Source organism: Meles meles, chromosome 6, assembly GCF_922984935.1.
Source record: "Meles meles chromosome 6, mMelMel3.1 paternal haplotype, whole genome shotgun sequence".
Classification (NCBI taxonomy): domain Eukaryota; kingdom Metazoa; phylum Chordata; class Mammalia; order Carnivora; family Mustelidae; genus Meles; species Meles meles.
The window spans coordinates 139543171-139566783 of record NC_060071.1 but is presented as its reverse complement, the minus strand read 5'-3'; positions in this window follow the sequence as shown (position 1 = coordinate 139566783).

Below are 23613 nucleotides of genomic sequence, written 5' to 3'. Positions count from 1 at the left end.
TCTCTATTTTTTTCTGTGTATCTACATAACTGAGCTACAAATTTATTATACTCATATTTACAAAGAAAAGACACCACCTTTTAAAAAAAAATTGCTCTGATACTGGTTATAAACTTCAGCTATGTGGTAATGATTATTGTGGTGGGTGCCATACAAGGAAAGATTTGAATTTTACTCCAATCTGGTAAACTTGGTTGAGTGGATCAAGGAATTCATTGAGATCAATTCTGTCTCTCAGATTTCCTCTCCTCCCTGGTCCTCTCCAAGGTAGAGTCTTTTTTTTTTTCTTTAACATATAATGTGTTATTTGCCCCAGGGGTACAGGTCTGTGAATCATCAGGCTTACACACTTCACAGCACTCACCATAGCAAATACCCTCCCCAATGTCCATAACTCAACCACCCTCTCCCTTTTCCCCCCTCCCCCCGGCAACCCTCAGTTTGTTTTGTGAGATTAAGAGTCTCTTATGGTTTGTGTCCCTCCCAATCCCATCTTGTTTCATGTATTCTTTTCCTAGCCCCCAAATTCCCCATGTTGTATCTCCACTTCCTCATATCAGGGAGATCATATGATAGTTCTCTCTGATTGACTTATTTCACTCAGCATAATACCCTCTAGTTCCATCCACATCATTGCAAATGGCAAGATTTCATTTCTTTTTTTTTTTCTTAAAGATTATTTACTTATTTATTTGATAGAGATCACAAGTAGGCAGAGAGGCAGGCAGAGAGAGAGAGAGGAGGAAGCAGGCTCCCTGCTGAGCAGAGAGCCTGATGCAGGGCTCAATCCCAGGACCCTGGGATCATGACCTGAGCCAAAGGCAGAGGCGTTAACCAACTGAGCCACCCAGGTGCCCCAAGATTTCATTTCTTTTGATGGCTTCATAGTGTTCCATTGTGGGGAGATAGCTATCTATCTATCTATCTATCACATCATCTTTATCCATTCATCTGTGGATGGACATCTAGGTTCTTTCCATAGTTTGGCTATTGTGGACATTGTTGCTATAAACATTCGGGTGCACGTGCCCCTTCGGATCACTACATTTGTATCTTTAGGGTAAATACCCAGTAGTGAGATTGTTGGGAGGCAGGGTAGCTCTATTTTCAACTTTTTGAGGAAACTCCATGCTGTTTTTCAGAGTGGCTGCACCAGCTTGCATTCCCACCAACAGTAGGAGAGTTCCCCTTTCGGCTGAGTCTGTCTTAATGAGTAAGATGGATTATATGAGCTTACAGTGGCATCAGTGGGGAAGGGAAACAAAGTTCTCAAATCCATACTCAACCCCTCTCCCCCCAGTCACACTGATCTTTGCTTTGAACTGGCTATTGTAAACTCTTTCCTGACCAGTGGCTTCTGAAGGCACACAACACCAGCACTCAGGGTCTGGTCTTCTGACCATCTACAGATCCTATCAGCCTCTCTACATTTCCTACCCTCAGAATATGCAAGGACTTCTGGGTTCATTGTAGACCACACAAAGCCATGGGGGATGAGGAACACTGGCTCAGGTTTAACCATCTACCTGGGACACACCAATACTGCTGCACTATTACCGTGTGCCCCATTGGAGGCAGCATGCAGGGCTACTCTAGAGACTACAACCTCCTTGTATGATGGGGTGGGGATGCCCTAAAGTTCTTGGCCTCCCCTCAGCTATCTGGATGTTCTAAGACTCCCTCTGTGCACACAAGTCTGGTTCTGAGGCAGGCTGAAAACCAGAACCTCTGTCTAACCTTCTGGATCCTGTCTGACTCTTCTTTTCCTACTATAATTCCAGGAGCCAGAATTGGGCAAGTTTTGGGGTTTCCATGTCATCTGTGGCGCATCTGTCTTCTGATGTGTTCTTTCTAGGATAGTCAAACTCAGGGCATGACCATTACATGCAGGAGAGAAATCCCCTGTATGCCAAGAAAAGAGCTCTATGATCTAGTACTGATGTTAAAGGGGGAGAGAACATAGCTTAAAAATCCTTTCCTTCCTTCCTTCCTTCGTTTTTTTAAAAAAAAATACTTATTTATTTTTGAGAGAGAGAGAGAAACCATGTGGGAGGAAAGGTAGAGGGAGAGAATCTCAAGCAGACTCCCTGCTGAGTGCAGAGCCTGATGCAGGGCTTGATCTCATAACCTTGAGATCATGACCTGAGCCAAAATCAAAGAGTCTGGACACTTAAACTACTGAGCCACCCAGGCACCCCCCAAATCCTTTTCTTTCTTGATGTCTGGTTTTCATGAATATTTTCTTGTTTGATATCAAAAGGTCAAGGAAGTCAGCTGTGAATAACACTCCCTCTTGAAGGACTGCCTTCAAGACTACCTGGTTTTTGTCCAGAACAATATGCCTTGTAACTCAACAACTCAACCCTGCTCATGGAAGGCTGTTGGGAAGACAATTCAGAAGGAAATTAGAATAGACCAGTTTAATATTTAAAAATATTATCTGTTAACTTACGTATTAAGAGATGTCTGGATTCACATCAACCAAATTTTAATCACAGTTACTTTTGGATTCAGGCAATTTGGGTGGAGTGATTACTTTATTCTTTAGGCTTCCAGTTATTGCTTAGATTTTTAAAAATAAGCAGTAGTCTAATAAAAATTTCCTTAAAAATTTCATTTGGATCCTTTCTCTATCCAGCTACACCCCACCCCTCTATTTCTATGTCAAAGAACTAACATCTTAGAGACGCTCCACAATTCAACATTCACTCATTCATTAATTTATTATGCATCTACTGTGCTTCAGGTCATACATTCAAAGATACAGAAATGAACAAATGTCATTTTTGCCTTTTAGGCAACCATAATTTAGTAGAGAATGCAAAGCACACAACTCTAGCACATTCTAATAATTATGATGACATAATTTTCTGACATTATATGTAATGAAGAATTGACTCAATTTCACAACACATCTTTATTAAGCACCCACACATAAGCTAGGCCCCAGGCTGGGTGCTGGGGACAGAAACACATCATTTGAAATAGAGAGTTTCTCTCCCAGAAGGCTCCTGGGGCTTTTTAAGCCAGCAAGACAAGTTTCCCCTGAAAGTCTGTAGGACAGAGTTCACCCTCCAGCCAGCTGGTCTACCTGTGGGAAACCAGAGCTGTTCTAAGTCAGAAGTGACAGGATCTGTGTCATAGATCAAAGAAAACACAGTGGCAGAATGGACACCTGCATAAAGCTTGGTCGGTCTCTGCAGCCACCAGGGAGGAAGTGACTAAGGCTGGGAGTCAGAGTTGTGCACTCTTCCACTTAGGAGGACTTTCTTCAAACCTGGTCTCCACATTGAGCTGACTCATGGGCTTCCTCCTCCTATGGTGTCAGAGCTGCCTCTCCCCCGACTGCTGTGCCGAGCTAATAGATTGCTTGTTTTGAGGTAGATTGCTGAAAACTTGTTTCATTCCTCCTTTCTATTTCCAGGTATGTCACTGACTTGCTGAGTCATATTTGGCAAGCTCAGGATCTCTCTTTTCTCCCTGTTTTTCCATCTGGATAATACGGTTTATAAAGAGCTCTAAGACATTCTGTTTCCAAAAAGGTAAAAGCATACAAAAATAATTGTGTTGTTTACCAAAAGGTTTTTTATCTGTACATAGCTCAATTAAAACATTATCATATTGCAATAAAAATATTTTTGTCTATTTTCTTCACTGGGATGGAAGCTCTTTGAAGGAGGTACCATTTGTTTACATATTTCTATTCCCAACACTCAGCATCACACAGTATAATGAGGCCAAGTACTCTCTGTCTGGTCCTTGGACCCAATGGGAGATCCACACATGCTGACAAGTGGTCTGGAAGTCTCATGATGTTTTGTGGTGCATCTGGGCACCTTTCGAGGTACAAGAGCTCTCATCTGATTTTCAACATTGTGTGAGTCAGCCCTCCCCCACCCCCCAACCAAAACCAGATAAAAACCATAAAGGAGGTCTTAGATCTACTTATCCTACAGGTAACTGTACAGCTACTACTATTTCTCAACACCAAATTACTAATTCTGGTCATTCCTCAGAAGTATGAGAGTCTAGGGGAACTTACACAATTTCCCAATAGCTGTACTGTCCATTTAATACCAGATTCATAGGGAAAGAGAAAAGTCTGAACACCGTGGCCATCTCATGGACACTGAAGTAGCAAGAGATAGGAAGCTAATCACTTAATACTATGCTCTTTCTCTGGCCAAAGGGCAATATTCTCTGGCAATATGCCAGGTAATCTATTTTAATTTAATAACAATCAATATACTGAATAAATATTTGATGGTGGCAAGTAGGAAGCATGATGAAAGAAAAAGCCAGTACTATAAAGGTATCACCATGCAAATTTTGCTAGGACTTAATTTTGTCATAAATATTTTAAGATTTTGGACTTGAGTTATAAATATGACTTCTAAATGTATATCCTTCTAAATTTTTTTAAAGAAAATCAAATGTATTGGAGAGAGCAACTAAAAGTACAGTTAATGTTTCTGAGTTTATGTAGCTTAATTTGTTGCTTTAAAAAAAATCTGCTTCTTGGGGCGCCTGGGTGGCTCAGTTGGTTAATCGTTTTCCTTTGGCTCAGGTCATGATCCCAGGGTCCTGGGATTGAGTCCCACATCAGGCTCGCTGCTCGGTGAGGAACCTGCTTCTCCTCTGCCTGCTGCTCCCCCTGTTCGTACTCTCTCTTTCTCCCTCTCACAAATAAATAAAAATAATTTTTTAAAAAAATCTTATTCTCCCCAGTAGACCCAAATAATCTTGAGATTGAGTCCATGTTTTGTTTTGTTCTAACTCTAACATCTTATACAGAGCACAGGGCTCTATTTTCATTGGTGCTTCAGACATATTACCAGTAAGGATGAATGGGAAGTATCTAGATACAAATAACTTATCAAACGTCTGCATAGGGTACTTGAGAGACCAAAATAATGAGTCTAGAACTAGCAGCGTATGTAACAGATATGCCACACCTACTTTCTGGCTTGGGAACATAAGGAAAACACTCAACTGGACTGTGAAAGTCAAAAGTCTACTATTTCTTTAATTGTGCAGAATTTTCACTTGTAACCTCATTATTGTAAAATAAAACAGATTTAAAAACCCACATTCGACAAATGCATAGCTTAATGAATTATGATAAGGCTAACATCCTTCCAACCAATAGCAACAAATAAAACCTGGCCAGCCACCTGTCCTAATTATAGGTCTCTCTCTTCTTTCTCATTCCTCAAATCCCAACCTCCTGGCTTTTATGGCAGTGGTCCTCTGGACCAGAGGATGCATCCCTACCTGAGAACCTGATAGTAACACAAATCCTTGGTCCCTATCACAGATGTGCTAAATCAGAAAATCTGGGGGTGGGGCCCAGTGATCAGTGTCTTGAGAAATCCTCTGGGTGATTCTGACACGCGTTTAAAGTTTAAGAACTATTGTTTTAGGGACGCCTGGGTGGCTCAGTTGGTTAAGCGGCTGCCTTCGGCTCAGGTCATGATCCCAGCGTCCTGGGATCGAGTCCCATATCCGGCTCCTTGCTCCGCAGGGAGCCTGCTTCTCCCTCTGCCTCTGCCTACTTGTGATCTTTCTCTCTCTATCTCTCTCTCTTTCTGACAAATAAATAAATAAAGTCTTTAAAAAAAAGAACTATCGTTTTACAGTAATCACTTACTTGTGTTTCTTTACTTTTTATCACCAAAGTATACATCTCTAAACACTATAGTTTAGTCGTGACCATTTTTAAGATTTAATGTGTCTTTTAGGACTCTTATAATGTAAAGATTTCCTTTTTAGTCCTTCCTTTTCCTTACAATGTATCTCTTAAAGAACCCAGGCTATGTGACCTGTAAATTTTCTCACAGTTTGGACTTTGCTGATTGAATACACAAATCCGAGTTTGCATCCATGAACTTGCTGATTGGTTACATGATGTAGTTCAACATACTCTTCTGTCCTCTGTGTTTCCTGCCAATTGACAGCTGGATCTAGAAGTTATAAAATGTGTGTGCATGCGTGTGTATGGGTGTGTGTTAATTATTCCGTACTGTGGAACAAACTACCCCAAAACATAGTTGCTTAAAACAAGAAACATGTGTTATCTCAGTTCCTGTGGATCGGGCATCTGAGGTTAGCTTACCTGGTGGTTGTGACTTAGGGTCTCCCATAAGGGTGTAGTCAAGACGTTGGCCAGGACTGCAATCATCTGAAGGCTTGACAGGGGCGGAAGATGCACTGCCAATGCAGCTCACTCTGGACCCGGCCAGCTGGTGCTGGCTTTTGGCAGGAGGCTCCAGGGCCTCCTCACCAGGTCTTTCTGAATGATGGCGAGTCATGCCAGCTAGCTTTCCCCAGAGCGAGTGATCCAAGAGAAAAAGGCAGAAACCGCTGTCTTTTATGCTATAGCCTTGGAAAATCACACTCCATCATTCCCAAGCTATAGCACTGGTTACATAAGGGAGGAGAGGGGACAATACAAGGGCATCAACATCTATAGGACAGAATTATTAGGGACCATCCTGGAGAATGGCTGGTAATCAAAGATAGAATAGCTCACACACTAATTTGGATACTTCCATTTCACATGCAGGATTTGAAGTTGTAGTTGTTGTTTAATCTACTCTGTATTATATTTCTTTTCTCCCACATGGAGAATCCTAGTGATTAGAATACAGTAGTATCCCCTTATCTGTCAGGGTTCCCAAACCCCCAGTAGATACCTGAAAATTCAGTACCAAACCCAATGTATAAACTATGTCTTTTCCTAAGCATATATACCAATGATAAATTTTAATTTATAAATCAGGCATGGTAAGAGAGACTAGCAGTAATAATAAAATAGAACAAGTATAACAATATACTGTAATAAAAGTTATGTGAGGATTAGCTCTCAAAACATTATACTGTATTTACCTGTCTTTGTGTAGCGATGTGAGATAATAAAATGACTACACGTTGAGATGAAGTGGGGTGAATGATAGGCACTGCAGCTCCCATCGGCTGCCACTGACCTTCTGACATTATGTTAGAAGGAGGATCTTTGGCCTCCAGACTAAAGTTGACTGCAGGTCATCAAAATCATGGAAAATAGAAACCATGGATAAGAGATAACTGATTATCTCATAACTATCCATTTGTGTTTAGGTTAGCTAGGGTCTTTCAGGAGGCAAACAACCTGGGATTAGACATGAAAGCGATCTGAGAGGGGAAACCGGGAAAGAGGAAAGGGGAGAAGCAAGAGAGGCAGGGGTGGTCTGCAGGCCAGAGTGTAAGTCTAACACCTGTGAGAGGGACTGGGGAAGGAGGGAGGATGGGTAGGTAGAGCCTCAGACTGCTGTAGTAAGAGAGTTTCAGCCACGTGGCTGGGGAGCCCTGGAGCCAAAAATGTCAGTTGTGGTAGGATCAGCGGGAAGGAGCGGGGACCAACATGCCTTCTCTGTGCTCATTCATTGGCTGCGAGCAGCCCTGGGGGCGTGGCCTCTAGGTCGCTGTGCGAACACAGCAGGGGATCCAGACAGCAGAAAGGGGGGACAGTCAGTCAACCATGTTCCCAGAAGGCGGTGGGGTTGGGGGGAATGCAGAAAAAATGAAAAAACGGCACATATTTATGGGTGCTGTGGCATCATTCCCCATTATACACAACAGACTCAGGATAACAATATCCATACTCTCACCACAAATATGATCACAGAAAAGAGGTCAAATATTTTTGTATGTGCTCCCTCCATAAACCCCCATTGTAAAAAAAAAAATGTTCTATATATATGATTCAGAATATAGTCATTGTATACAGTATTCCCCCCTTCGAACCCTCACTTAAGACCTTTATGTATCTACCAGTCCTCCTCCTCCGCTAAAGTTATATCTTCCCTTTGGTATCTCCTTTGCCCTCCCAGCAATCAGTAACATTTAACCTGGCTTCAGTGTATCCTTTTGTATTTGAGAAAGGATCTAAAATCTAACTGAGCGCAGTCTGGTGACTTACACTGCTCTAAGTAAAAAGTAAGATGTCCTCGGCATTCGGTCACACAAGTGACTTCAAAGCCCAAACTAGGTAAGCCAGAGCTGATCGGATGGCTCAGTAGGCAGACCCATGCTGGCAGGCTGGGGTCCCTCATGCGCCCAGGCCCAAAGTAGGGGTGTAAAATCTATGTGATTTTTTTTTTATTAATCGAAAACAGAAGATCTTGAGGACACAGTGCATTCGAGCAGCCTCCTTCCACGACCCTCAGACATCAAGAGGATGCAGTGTGTGGCTCAGGCCTTCCGCTGTTCTTCAGTTGGAAGTTTGGGAAGCATTGGTCTATATATAGCTCAGGGGTTGGGGGAATTTTCCAGCTTTTTAAAACATCATTTACATAACAGTGAATGAAGATACATAGAGAGGCCGGGGCAGCAGAGCAATTATTCTGGGGGCACAGGCTTTAGTGGGTTTTGTGTCTTCCCTCCCCTTTCCCTATTCATGGCCCCAGAGTTTTTGCCATTTAAAATGGCTCTATAAATCAGTTAAGTACACAGAGGCAAATCCTGGCAAACTCACATTGGTGAGAAGAATCCCATTAAGATTCCGAAGATGAGGGCTGGATGAGAAAGCGCCGTTGAACTCTTTGATACTCCATCCTTGGATGAATACACGGAAGAGTATGAAGGATCTCTTTGGCCTTCAGTGTGAGAACTACTGATTAACGTTTTTCTCTCATTTCCTTGATCTTGTCCAAAAACTGAATGATGCTGGCCTCCCAGACGCTGGTGGTTGGTTCTGTATGCTCACCAGTCTGCGGCCGAGTCCCTTGTGGGGAGTCTAACTGGTCAAGGACCTGTCGCCTGGCATGGGGGCAGCAACCAAACACGGAGGCAGGGAAATTCATGTCTACTCCTGGTCTAAATCCCCTCTTGCCCCTTAGATTTAAGGAGAAGGAGGATAAAAAAGCAAATGGGCTTCTGACTTTGGCTCTTGATGGCTCCTGTGGGCTAAATTCTTCCTACTCAAACCAAACACCTCCTACCTGCCTTTCGGGGTGGGGAATCCAGCCTTTTTTTTTTTTTTCTTTTTAAAGTCAGACTTGTAAAACAGAACATAAAACAATTATTTTCATTACCAGAAGATTTCTCATTTTTCAAGATGAACATTTGCCAATAGATTCCTATAAATAACCAATTCCTTTGGCATGTCTACATGATGTCTACATGTCTACAACAAGCTATGACTGACAATGGTGTGATGCACGTGGAGCATTTTGGTAACATATCCCATAGATGTCCTGGGGGTGGCCGTCCAGGTAAGGCCAACGAGAGCCTGTGGACCAGTGCTGCACGCAGATAGCATTTCTAGAATCACAGTGGAGAAAAAGTGTCTTTTGAACATCCAAAGTCTGACTCAAATGTTATGAAATCAGGTTGTGTCCTCGCCCTTGCCCTTCAACTGAACCTGTGTAAATCAATGTGGCAAGCAGTTGTACTCCTATGGGCATGTGGAGTGTTAGGCCTGGGGGCTGACAGCCTGGATTTAAGTCCCAGCTGTGCCCCCTCACTGTTTCTGTGACCTTGGGAAAATTATTTAACCTCTTGGAGCTTCTGTTTTCTCATCTGGAAAATGGTTGACATGAGGATTAAATGTGATAATATTTTTAAATGTGGGGTTACATGTAAAACCCAATCAGGTTGGCACATACTAAGTGTGCTACAATTAACAACTGGTAGATGAACAGGATGCCATTCTCCAGGCTCCGTAAATAGGTGGACAGATGTCCTTCCTGTTCTGTTCTGATTACACGATCTGTGAACCAAAGAAGGCTCAATGTGCAGCTTCTCGTGGTGTCTAATTAGCACTGAGAGGGCAAGTCTATCTTACACTACACTCCGAACAGCTGTCTGCAGCTGATACATTCCTACAGTTCAGATGATCGGTGTTACACAAGTCATCCAGCACATCAATTCCTTTTTTTTTAAAAAGATTTTATTTATTTATTTGACAGACAGATAGATCACAAGTAGGCAGAGAGGCAGGCAGAGAGAGAGAGGAGGAAGCAGGCTCCCTGGCGAACAGAGAGCCTGATGTGGGGCTCGATCCTAGGACCCTGGGATCATGACCTGAGCTGAAGGCAGAGGCTTTAACCCACTGAACCACCCAGGTGCCCCAAGTGCATCAATTTCTGCAGGGCACAAAGGGCAGTTAACTCTTCCAAGTGACTCCATGGAGATGTTTGTTAATTAAAATCAGAAAATCTTCAACTGCTCTATCAAAACTTTTCTATAAGTCAGACCATTGCAAATATATTTTCAATTTCCTCGCTAAAATGATTTCTGCTTTCACCTATTGAGATAGTTCTCAAAGAGTGGTTCCTGGTGGATCTGAAGCATGAATGAAACTTGTTAGAAATGCAGATTTTCAGGCCCTACCCCTGACTTATGAAAACATGGCAATGTATGGCTTAGCAAGCCCTCCGGTGACTCTGATCTCTAGCATGAATGGTACACGGGTGCATGCTTCCCACCCCACGTTCACCTGCTCCCATCTCTGACACATATCGCTAATGAAGCTGAGTATCTTCCGCCACTGAGTCTGGATGAAATCTCAGAATTCTTTTATTTTTTTCTTTTATTTTTTTAAAGATTTTATTTATTTATTTGACAGACAGAGATCACAAGTAGGCAGAAAGGCAGGCAGAGAGAGAGGAAGGGAAGCAGGCTCCCTGTTGAGCAGAGAGCCCAATGTGGGGCTTGATCCCAGGGCCCTGAGATCATGACCTGAGCTGAAGGCAGAGGCTTTAACCCACTGAGCCACCCAGGTGCTCCTCAGAATTCTTTTAAACACAGTGCCCACAGTCACTACAAGTCAATCAGTGTTGGCATGGCTGGTGAGGAGACGGTACTCTGAAGCTTTCAATTAAGCATTCATTTAGTTAGCTGAATTTCCCTGAAGGAAAATCATGGCTCTCCCTTAAGAGGTCAGGAGACCTCAGGACAGTAAGAAAATAAGTTGAATTTCTAAACTTTCATCATCAAATATCATCCTTGACATACGCATGCCCAGTGACAACAGCTTATGGAATTTCCCCCAGTTACCAACACAGTCACAGTGTCTGTAGTCCAAACTCTTGCCAGAGAACTCAACCTGGATATAATTACCATTCAAATCCTGTCAAACCATGTTAAATGCCTAATTGATGTAGTAGGAAAGTCGCATTCTATCAATCTATTTCCAGTTATTCTGTTATGCTGAGCTTTGTAAAAAGCTAGATCACAAAAAATTTGTATAGCATGACCCGATTAACTTCAACCCCTTTGGGCTGCACTCTCCCCTGCCAAAAACAAAAACAACAACAACAAACCTATCTCTTGAAAAAATCTTTGAGATGGCTTTTAATAAGACATATGTATGATAAACCAATGAAGGGAAAAATAGAAATTCAAAAGCTTTACACAATTACAGGGATACATACTCACTGGGACTCTAGGAAAATGTGGTTATTCTGGTTGAGCATTATTCTTAGCTTTGAGCTATAGAGAAGTATGGAAGATTAAATAATTACCTGGGTAAAAGGAAAAGTATTTTCGCTCTTTCGATGAAAGACTTTCCTGGAATGTAGAAATCAGGATTCATACAGTATATGATGTTTGCTACCCTGTTCTTCTATAACTCTTCTGACTTTCTCCTTTTATTTTATCTGAAAACTTAGTCGTTGATAATTGGTTTTGTTTGGCCAGACAGTACAAGATCAACCCATATTCAGACTTGTCCTGTTTTATCACTGTCTGATTGTTGCTGTGGCCCATTATTCAATGTACAAAACTCAAAAGTTTCCTTTTCAAAAATGGAACTTCATTTATCTTTGACCATATTGCCTAATAAATTGAAGCTAACTTGCTACCAGTCTTCATTGAATGAGGTCACTTCCTTAATAGCATTTCTGACAGATGGCTATTGCTGTTAGTGACAGCAGTTGACATCTTGGGAATTTAAATATTCAAAGAAATTCAATGTGAATTTATTTAGTAATCTGTTATGTGTCATAAATGGTGTGGGTTGGGCTTCAAGGCATGCTGGGAGTTCTCAGCTAGGAGAAAGATTTGAGCTAAAGTCAGCCAAGACCAAAATCCAACCCAGGTCCAAGTCCAAGATCAACAAGTCTGATCTAGAAATGTAGAGTGGGGCATGATGCAGAGCTTCGAGAGCAACAAACAGTACTTGTTCTTAAGGGTCAAGTCTGAGTCCAAGATCAGGGGCATTTGTTCAGATTGCTGGAAGTTGTAACTGCTTGCAGGGTTTAGAGAAAAAGATTGGCAGGAATTAGCTGCATCCCTGGCTTCTATTCATAGCTGGACTTCAGTTCTAGGAGGAAACTGGAGTGGGTTCCAATAGTGTGGGTAGAGAGGCTATAACTGGATGTATACATTGCTGCCCAAAGACTAATTTCATCCCCAAACAAGTTAGACAGTGGATATAGGGCTGCAGATGACTTCCACGCTCCACCATGGCAGACCCTGCTATATGCCTCTCTGATATCCAGGTTCTTGTTCTTTCTTTTTGCTTGTTCTGGGCAGCAATGTGCCAAAGCCAAGCAGTGGATTATGAAAGGTCTAAGCCAGTCAGAGCAGTCCTGTTGCCCAGCTTCCTAGACTCCCTTACAGTCAGAAGTGCTATGTGATCCTCAGTGGTAACCAGTGAGCCAGATGGAGAGTTTGCTGAGGATGCTTTTAGGAGAGCTTTTGTTTTTTCTTTTAAAGGGAACAGAACTGGGGCACCTGGGTGGCTCAGTCAGTTAAGCATCCGACTCATGATTTCAGCTCAGGCCATGATCTCAGGGCCGAGAGACCCAGACCTGCATCAGGTTCCACACTGAGCATGGAGTCTGCTTAAGATTCCTCTTGAGATTCCCTCTGCCTCTCCCCCAGCTCACACATGCTCTCTCTCCCTCTCGCCTTCTAAAATAAATAAATAAGTAAATTAACCCCCTCCCCCCACCAGAAAGGGGGACAGAACTGGCACATCCAGCACCTTCAACCCTTCTTGACTTACCTGAAACCTGTCACTGGGAAGAAAAGGCCAAGAAAATCTTAGCAATGCCAACCCTGTCATTGTTAAGCCACTACACGAATGGGCCACTGTGTCCAGATAGCTGTGATGTAAGAATTAGAAACACTTTTGTTTAAGCCTTTGATAGATGTTCTATTATTAACAGTGAGAATCATTCCTAACTCACTACGGAGATGGAAATCCTAACCACTATCACATTCAGAAACTGGAGCTGAGCGTCTGTGGGGCAGGAGACTGGAACTGACATGGCATGCTGAGCTCGGGGCTGAGGACTGTGGGAAGGAGCATGGCAGTGATCGGGTCTTCAGAATCCTGTAACTTTGTTTGTGGGATGACTTATGACGTGGTCTGATCAGATCCCATCTGAGATACTTGCTCTAGTTCAGAAGACCATGCTTTAAGACAGGTGTTATCTAGGATTAGCCTAGGAGAGTCAAGACATTGGAAAACATGTGATGGAAGAATTGGTTGAAGTAAGAGAATTGTAGCAGCCAGGATGTTGGTATACGGAAGGCACTCCTACATTAAGTGAACCATTCTGTGTTTTTGAGTGGTCTCTAGACAGAGTCATGGCTGGTCCCAATCTGGATTCCAGCCCCTATCGGATATATGTGATCCTGACAAAACTGAACTCACGTCTTCTCTCATGAAGATCTGGTGGCTATAATGATGACACTGTATTATATAATTGAAATGTGCAAGATAGTAGGTCTTAAATGCTCTCATAAAATCAAAAACAAAAAAATCCTATTACCTCTCAATTCCTGATCCTTAAAATGGGGACAAGAATAGCACCTACCTCATAGATATGTGTGAAAAGTAAATAAAGCAATCCACAACTCAATGCCTGGAACATAGTAAATGTTCAATAAGTGCTTTTTGCATTACTTTGAGAAGTAGTTAAGTACATGGACTCTGGAGTCAGAATACCTTCCAATCCCGAGTTCATCATTTTCTGGCCTTATAACCTTGAGAAGTGTGAGGATAATGATAGCACCAGCCTCCAAGGGTGATTGCAAGAATTAAATCAAATAGTGCAAGTTGTGTACTTGGCACAGTTAGGTGTCCAGTAAATGCTGGCTATTATTATTATTATTAGCTAGACCTTGAACAATATAAAAAATGTAGAGAACCTACTTTTCTCAAAATGCTTATTATTTTAGTTTCTAAAAATTGAGAGAGTTAAATAATGACGTATGTGCAAGAGGAGATCAGGGAGGGAAATAACCAGTAGAGGATGGAGAGGTAAGAGGTAACATCTTGGAAGAAGTTGGACTTAAGGTGGGTCTCATGTGATAGGTAGAGTGGGGACACTGAGGAAGCAGGACGAGCACCAGGGGTGACCAATATCTTCCATTTTTCAAGAGATGACTTTGTATATATTATTACTCTTCTTTCTCCTGACCTCACCTTCCTGGAGCAAACGGAGTATTTCAATATTGTATTTAGGAAAACACAACCAGTAAACTAGTTTGCCCCTTATTTCATAATTGCTCAATCAAGAAAATCCAATGATATTTAAAAATCATTGAGTAATGCACAGTTCAGGTCATGTGTAAACCAAGAAATATATAAGAAGGAGAAGTCAAAAAAAAAAAAAAAGGAGAAGTCAAGGAATACAGGGATTGGTACCAAGAACCTGTAGGTATTTGATCCCATATATAAATTAGGTTTAACAGTTGTGACCATTTTAAATGTAGACTGCACATACTCTTTTTTCCGCCTTGTTGAAATATGGATTACACTTTTGGAAAAGAATCTATTAAGAGTTCTTTGAAGCAAACAAAAGAATTTCTGTTTCTAGAATGGGGAACACTGGCTTCAAATACGTTAGCAGAGGACTCAAAGCTCTTCCTAACTTGGACACGCCTGTTTTGCCAACCTTATCTCTGAACAGTCTTAGATACTGGTACTGGGCTGGTCTCCGTGAGATCTCGCGAATGTGTCCTGATCCCATACAGGGCCCAGCAGCCGCCAATGCCTGCCATAGAGTAGGTGCCCAAATCTACTGGCTGGAACCACATCCATGTGTCACGTGTGCTGTTTTGCCAGCCTAGAACCATCTTCTTTGCCATCTCCGTCTCTGTTTGGCTCAAGTTCACACCCTATCTGAGATCTATTCCCACCACATGAGTGTTTTTTCTCTACACAACAGCATTTGTCATCTGGATCACAGAAGGCATATATTGTACTGCTTGGGCCACTTCTCTGGTCCCAACCACATTCTCATGTTTTCCTTTCCAGGATGACGCAGGTGTTCCCAGTGAGAGAGCAACATGGACAAAGCCCAGAGGCCCTAAAGAGCAGGGCAGGCAGGGAGTGGTCAGTGATTTTGATGGCATGTCCCTCAGGAAGCATCTCTGAAAAGCAGCGTCTACACCACTTTCTCCAAATCTTTACCATATCTTTGCTTCATGAACACAGTACCCTACTACAGTGTGACCATATTCTCCCAAGCTCTTGCTAGAAATCTCAAGCCTTAAATGATTGTGACATATCAGTCTATTAAGCTAAGTGACTTCATGCCTAACAGCCCTGCTTCAGGGGGATGCCGTGTCCTGGCTGGAGGGATGCTAAACTAGAAACATTCTTTCCCTGTTTTCCAAGGAGATGATGCCTGATTGCTCTGCCTTTCTTTTGTGATCCAAATGCTCTGTTACCAGGGTAAGTCTTCTCTGATTTGTGATTGACAGGTTTGCCAAGGGTGATACCTGGCCTCCTTGCCTTACAGATGAGAACTTAAGTCTTTTGGAATTTGTCCCATGATCGCTGAGCTCTGACTATAGTTTCTTAGCATGCACAAGGTCTGTTTCTCAAAGGAAGTGATCTCTGCCATTTGTTTCCCCCTCTAACACTTCAAGCTTTGGCTCCATGTCACAATTTACTTGTATGCCAGGTGTTGTTAGATAAATAGATGTTTGAATTATGAGAAACTAGATATTATAAGACAGCGGATTTTTCTCTTTTTCATTTTAAGTTATCTCCTGAAATTTACTCCTGGCTTTACTGATTGATTGTCACGGAGCATTACTGAACGTTTATGAACAGGAATGATATAACACATGAGCTTCTCCTCGAGGCTGTGGGCTTGTTCGTGGCAGGGAGTATATTATCATTGCTGCATGTTCCCAGAGCTGCACACAGCCTGGGCTTTACTGCACATTCTACAAACCTTTGGTGAAAAAACTACATGATGTGTTAAAGATGACAGGCCACATATTCTTTATTATTGCCCTCTCTTATTACATAGGCTGGAGATGTAATTGCTTGACTAATAGAATGTGGCGGAAGTACCATGCCAGTTTCCAGGCCCAGGTCTTAAGAAATTGACAACTTCCACGGTGACTGGGTGTCGGCTGAGTGGCTGACTCTTGGTTTTGGCTCAGGTCCTGATCCCAGGGACATGGAATTGAGCCCCGTGTCCTGCTCCACGCTGAGTACGGAGCCTGCTTGAGATTCTCTCTCCCTTTCCCTCTGCCCCTCCTGCTCATGCTCTCTCTCCCTCTCAACTAAATAAATTAAAAAAAAAAAAAAGAAAGAAAGAAATCGGCAACTTCCACTTCCTGTTCCTCAGAACACCCTTTCTGGAAGCTCTGCCTACTGAGTCTGATTACCCCGAGATTGCTTTGCTGAAGAAGCCTAGTGGCTACCAAGGTGCAGACTTGTGGGTTGGAACAGAAGAATCACCTGGCTGGGTTCTGCCAGAATTCTCTGACCTGAGAATTGTGAGTTATAATAAAACAGTGGTTGTTTCAAGCCTCTAGATTTGAGGGTAATTTATTAATAAATAAAAAAGTAGAACACAAATCTGAGATGGGGGCTTGGTGTATATTATTTAGCACGCCAGAGGTCAACTCCTATACTTACAGCTATTGTTCATCTGAATTGGTCTGATTCACTACCCCAGTGATGGCACAATAAATGTTGTCTTTCATCTTGTGTGCTCCCAGGCAGCACAGACCGGAGATCCAGACACAGATCTCAGGACACAGAGATTTCAGGTGGGATTGTATCCAGTGCTTGGAGCCCAAGAGGACAGAGTCATCATAGTTGTCTCTTCTGATTATTAGAAGAGTCAACTGCTGAATAGTAATCACATTTCCAATAGATGGGGCTAGATGGGGGCACCTGGGTGGCTCAGTCTGTTAAGTGGGTGCCTTTGGCTCAGGTCATGATCTTGGTGACTAATAATCCCTGCCTCAGGCTCTGCTCGGCAGAGTCTGCTTCTCCCTCTTCCTCTTCCCCTCCCCCCTTGCTTGTGTTTCTCTCTCTCAAATGAATAAACAAAATCTTAAAAAAAATACTTTAAAAAATGGGGCTAATTCCAAAAAATGGAATTAGATAGAAGACTCCAAGTCTGTTCATAGGGATGATAGAGTGAGAACCACCCAACAAAATGAACATAACGACACAAGGCAAATGCTTTTCCTGTCTTGTCCTCATGATATGTCCAGAGAAATATAGCTGCAAAATTTAGACTGGGGATGGACTGAAGAAGAAGAGAAATTCAAGCAAAGAAGAGGGAGGGGCAGTGAAAAGTCACTTTCATTCTGTGTATACTTGAAATTTCTGGGTCAAGGGACTGGAAAACATCTTACTAGCACTTTAAATTTTTCTGAAAATAATTGAAGGGAACAACTCAAGAATAAAATAATGACAAGGTAATGGCTTAATAAAAAAACCCTTGGAGAGGGTATTAAGAAACCTGTTTTAGTCTCACACCTTGAAAATTATGTGACTTATCCCTAACTCTGTTTTCTTGTTGTAAATGATACTTTAATGGAAATTATGTGGGTTGAATTACAGGAGGGGAGATAAAAAGTAGCTTAGAAAGAAAAAAAATATTGTATGATTAATTAACGATATCAACTATTGAGAAGTTTGGAATAGAAACTCTTCAAACATAACTCTTTTTTTAATTAAGTTTTTTAATTAAGCAAAGATCACCCTTTACTATTATGCAAATGCTGATTATTAAATTTATATAAAAATTAGTTTGGCTAGAAAATAAAAGACAGATGAAAGAACCAGTGATATCTAAGAACAGCAGCATTGTCTAAGAAGCATTCAACATCTAGACCATTTCTGTTGCGTTTTGGGCTGGGTGTCACAGGGCACAGGCTGGGAGCTGAAGGCCAGATCAGCTGGTGACCAAGGGGCCTCTTTAGGGACTGGGGACCAAAGTAGCCCCAGGAAGTGGCCACAGGGACACTGGCTCGATGTAGCGCTCCTGAGCTATCGGGACCCTCTTCAGAACAGCTACACCCAAAGCTATGCACAGGGGGTCCAGGAATCTGCATTTAACAGGCATACTGGGGGCTTTTACTGGGCATCCCACAGTTTGGTGGCCCCGAAGCATGTGACCCTTGCATGTGACTGTCCCCAAACGTGCCATGTTCACTCTGACCTACGTTCTTCTGCTCGCTGCTCATCCCTCCAGGAACGCCTCCTCCCACCTTCTTTCATCTCCACCACATGCGCCAAGATCCACTGGCTTCCTGGAGCCATCACCAGCTTCTTGATCTCTTTTCCATAAACACCAATTACGCTACTTAATCCTGTCTTATCCTATTTTGTAGCCTCTTTCACTGTGCACGGTATAGTAAATCCACCTTCATGGCTTAATTCCATTAATTCCTTCCCAGGGCAGAAAGATCCCTCTTTAAATCGTTCCCCTGTTTGACAAAAACCTGTCCCCTAGCCATTCTATTTTGGTTAAGTGTTTTTCTGTCTTGTCTTCCAAGACAGAAGAAGGATGAGGCCTAGAGCTTTGTAAGGGCAGACAGTCCCGAGAAGCAGATATCTTCCAGAGAGAGATGCAGGGCCTTACTGATTGGACCTCAGAAAGGACAAGATTTCTTCTACCACTCTTGATCATTTGGGAATTTTTTCCTACATCGTCCCCTTTAGCATCAAAATCAACTTAAGCCTAATCAAAGACTTAATATTTCTATCTTATCCCTACATGATAATTTCCTTAAGGGACGAAACCTGGTTATGTACCTCTCATATAACTTCTCTGCCCTGCATGTTTACAGTGGTCTGCTGTCCCTCTTCCTGGGAAAGGTCACCCCCATGGTCTCGTCATGGCTCCTCCATGCCATTTTATGCAACATGGCCCCAGACTCCTGGTCACAGCTGATTGGTCTAGAGGTGGGCACCTGATCCAGAGCTGGGTCAGACAGGTCCCTCTCTCTCCAAATATTTTGCAAACTTGGGACAGGTTTGAGTTTGGAATGGATCTGGGAGATCTGGGAGGTATTTGCCTTACATGGACCAAAGCAAAGTGCAGAGAGAATGTCGTAGCAAATACTAGGAGAGGAGCAGGTGAGTGTTGGAGAGAGGCCGGTGGGTACTGTATTTCTGCATTTCTGCATCGGTATTTCACTGTATTTCTGCATATCTTTTGGAACTCAGAGTTTTCAGAAGAGTCCCTATTTTATGTGAGCTTGTTCTGAATGCTTCAAGAAATCTGGAAAGACACGGAAGGCAAGGTGGAAAAGGGGGTTAATGCTAGGCTTTTAGGTAGCCAACCCACAGAGTCTAACAAAATGTGTTTTATCTGAGGGCACCTGGCTGGTCACTAGAATATGAACTCTTGATCTCAGGAATGTAAGTTCGAGTCCCATGTTGGGTGTAGAAATTACTTAAAAATAAAATATTTTTTAAAAAATTCACGTTAGAGGCACCTGGGTGGCTCAGTGGGTTAAAGCCTCTGCCTTCAGTTTAGGTCATGATCTCAGGTTCCTGGGATTGAGCCCTGCATCGGGCTCTCTGGTCAGCAGGGAGCCTGCTTCCTCCTCTCTCTCTGCTTACTTGTGATCTCTGTCTGTCAAATAAATAAAAATAAAATGTTTTAAAAAATTCACATTATGTTATGTAAGCTTCTAAACAATAATGTGTTTAAAAAAACAATCATGAAGACACCTGGGTGGTTGAGTCAACTAAGCGACTGACTCGGTTTCAGCTCTGGTCATAATCTCAGGGTCATGGCATCAAGCCCCAAGCTGGACTCCCAGCTACATGGGGAGTCTGCTTCTCTCTCTCTCTCTCTCTCTCCCCACTTCCTTTGCCCCTTCCCTGCTTGTGCATGTGCTCTCTAATAAATAAATAAATCTTAAAATAATAAAATCTTAAAAAAAATCATTACCACTTTTTAAGGCAAGAAAACCAAGGCTTAGAGAGGTAAGGAATTTTTCTAAAGCCACTAAGGCCACGAAGTGTGGAGATGGAGGTTCGGTGTGAGGCCAGGGCCCTCTCACTCCACCATGCGGAACTGCCTTCAGGTGAAGACCAGTCGGTGTGACGCTTTCATTTTTGCTCCCGCAGCACAGTCCCAGCTGGGGGAATTTGAATGGATTCTCTAGGCCAATCCTATATCTTCAAGTTGTCCCCAGTTACTTGGCAGGCGCTGCGCTTTGGGCTGCCCTCAGCGGAAGTGTGGAATGAGGAAAGTGTAACCGCCCAGCAGCCCAGGAGCTGGCTATTCTGAGAGGTGGGAGCAGCTGGGAGTCCTGAGAGGCCCACTGCCAACCAGAGCAGCTGGCACGGGCTGGTCATGCCATAAGCTAGAATCCACTCTCGCGGCACCAACCACAAGAGCGCAACAGGACGTGTCTGCAAGGTTGTTTGGGAGTCTACACCCCTCTCCAAACTTTCAGCGTGAGCTGCGGTGGCCCTTGATATCTGAGATGGGGCTGTGGAGTGGGGGTGTGGGTAGGAGGCAGGATAGGCCAGGGGCAGGTGGAGACCATAGTTGGAAGGGCTAGACCCGTGAGAATGGAGGGAGGTTCAGGAACCTTTTTCTTGTTCAGGGACAAAAGTCCAGACCTCAGATTTTTGACCAGCAGCATATAGACACCTGAAAGAGGCCAACATGGCAACATACAAATGTTTAGTCCAAAGGGATGGGCTCTTAGCCCTCTCCTTTTGCACGTAAAGAAATAGAAGTCCAGAAAAATGAAATAAAAAATTAAACAGCTTACTAAAGTTGTAGTTTATCTGGATGAGTTAGACTCTGGAAATCCAAGCAAGAATCCAAGGTCTAGTAGGTTTTCTTCCACACCACTGGGAGAGTATCTGTAGCATGAGTAAAAGATTACACATAGTTGCCTTGGCTATTTCTTATACCTGAGTAGGGGTACTCATCACTACCCCTCAAATGTAAAGAACAAATGAAATGGAAAGAGACATTTAAAAAATTCATCTCTGAAAAGTGATTTGTAGACTTCAGGGTGAGAGATGAGCTGTTTTAAGATCCTATAATCACATTTGAACTCTCAGCATAGTCATTCTGTCCTCTATGCCCTCAGATGAAAGCTATGATAACTTTAACATGCCAGTCATGCTCTTTGGCATGACTACAAGCAGACACCCTAACTGCATACGTTTTCTGCACCCAACAATATGCAAAGTGTGACCCCTGCAGAATCTCACTGTGCTCTCTGGTTCCCACGGGACAGGTGCAACTCCAGCACTCCCTCGGCTCCTGGGTTCTTGTCAATGTCGCCTTGGCTCTGGTTGGCAATGAAAGGAGGCAGATGGTTCTGGGAGGCCTCAGCCCACCACTTCCAAGTCATGAGCAAGTCTCTTTTCATTTCTAGGGATTTAAAAAGACAAGGGAGTGGAGAGAGACCTTTTTTTTTTCTCCCCATCTTCCTTCTTGACACATTCTTAACCATGAAATCTGATGAAAGGAATAAAGAGACAGGGGTTAGTTGGAAGGAAAATTCCAGCTCCTGAGAAATTGTTCACATTATTTTAAACAGTGCAAAGAGCTTCCTGAAAGGAAATACCATTGGAGGGATGAATAAAAAAATTTGAAATGGTTCAGAGAAGATAGATTTCTTTAAAAATACTGTAGCAGGGGGCGCCTGGGTGGCTCAGTGGGTTAAAGCCTCTGCCTTCGGCTCAGGTCATGATCCCAGGGTTCTGGGATCGAGCCCCGCATCGGGCTCTCTGCTCTGCGGACAGCCTGCTTCCTCCTCTCTCTCTCTGCCTGCCTCTCTGCCTACTTGTGATCTTTGCTGTCAAATAAATAAAAATACTGTAGCAGGAGTAGTATGTGCTGATAGAAAAGGTCAAAAGGGTGGGTGAGCCAGAATTCTCAGTCCTTTTGGGTTTTCTATTGAACTCATGTTAGCAAGAAAATTGTCAGAAAACCAGGAATGGCATGAACAGCTTAATGGAATATTGTTTCATAAGAACATATCTGTGAGAAGGAAAGAAAATTTGTGAGGGTGCTATTAATTAAAATGTTATCTAAATGCAATATATCAGCAACTATAAGCTACTGCCTCCCACATTATGACTCTAGTTCTGACCTCTTCTCTGACCCATGAATTTCTAAATTCCATGCTTTAACTATGCTATACCTCCTAAATGCAAATTTGAATATGTGTGTCTCTGCCTTGCTGAAAATCCTTCAATGTCTCCCCGATGCCTACAGAAGAGAGGCCAAGCTCCTTAACACATCCCACACGGCCCCTCATGACTTGTCTTCTTCATTCTCTGTAGCTGATATTGGTGCCTAAGTGGTGGCTTGTCTCCCTACTCCCTGCTCCTATATCTTTATGGCTCAAAAAGTTCAAGGAGGCTTCCTAATAGCAAGATGTTCTCTTCCCTTCTGAGGCAAGGTGATGCCGGGTGAATGATTACGCCACTCCATCAGGAGGGAGTTTTGATTCTTCTCTGCCAACTCCCATCCTCCTACTTCCCTCGTATGAGAAACTTGTGATTACATTGGGTCCACTCAGATAATGTAAGGCACATATCCTGTTGTCTCCAGATTTTAATCACATTGCAAAATCCCTTTTGCCGTATGTCCCCTTTTCCATATTCACAGGTTCCAGTATTAGGACATGGACATCTTAGCAGGGAATTAGTCTGCCTATTGTACTCTGCTAGCCCTTTTATTTTGTCTTTAAAATAGCATACTTGTTTATTCACATTCAACACGCGTTGAGTGCCTGTTGTATATATGCCGGGTTGTAGATGCTGGGAATACAGGAAAACAGAAGTAACGACTCAGACGTAAAGCTCTTGCTTTCAAAGATCTTGCCTTATGACCAAGAGGAGAGGGGGAGAGAGAGAGAGAGAACACAACACAGGATTTAAGAGGCGAAAGCGCCCAGAGCAAGCAGGCAAAAGACACAATGACCTTTGAACAGGGAGTGAGTCACACAGACATTTGGGGGAAGAGCTTTCCAGACAGAAGGAACAGCAAATGCAAGGCCTAGAGGCAGGAGAGTGTCTGGTGTCTTCAGGGAACAGAGAGAAGCCACGGTAGCTGAGGGGGAGTGGGGTGGGGTGGAGAGGAAGGAGATGAAGTTGGAGCTCTAGATGGAAGTCAGAGAATACATAATAGTTCAAAATAGGAAATTTGGCTTTTCCTCTGAGTGACATGAGAAGCCCTGAAGGCTTTTGAGTTGTGACATGATCTAACTTACTTATGCTCCACACTCTGGATCCTGTACATAGAACAGATTATTGAGGGGGAAGGGCAGGAACAGAGAGATCAGAAAGGGAGACCAATGGGGGAATATCATGATAATCCAAGTGAGAAAATGCTTGAGCCAGGGTAGTTTTGCAGTGGGTGGAAA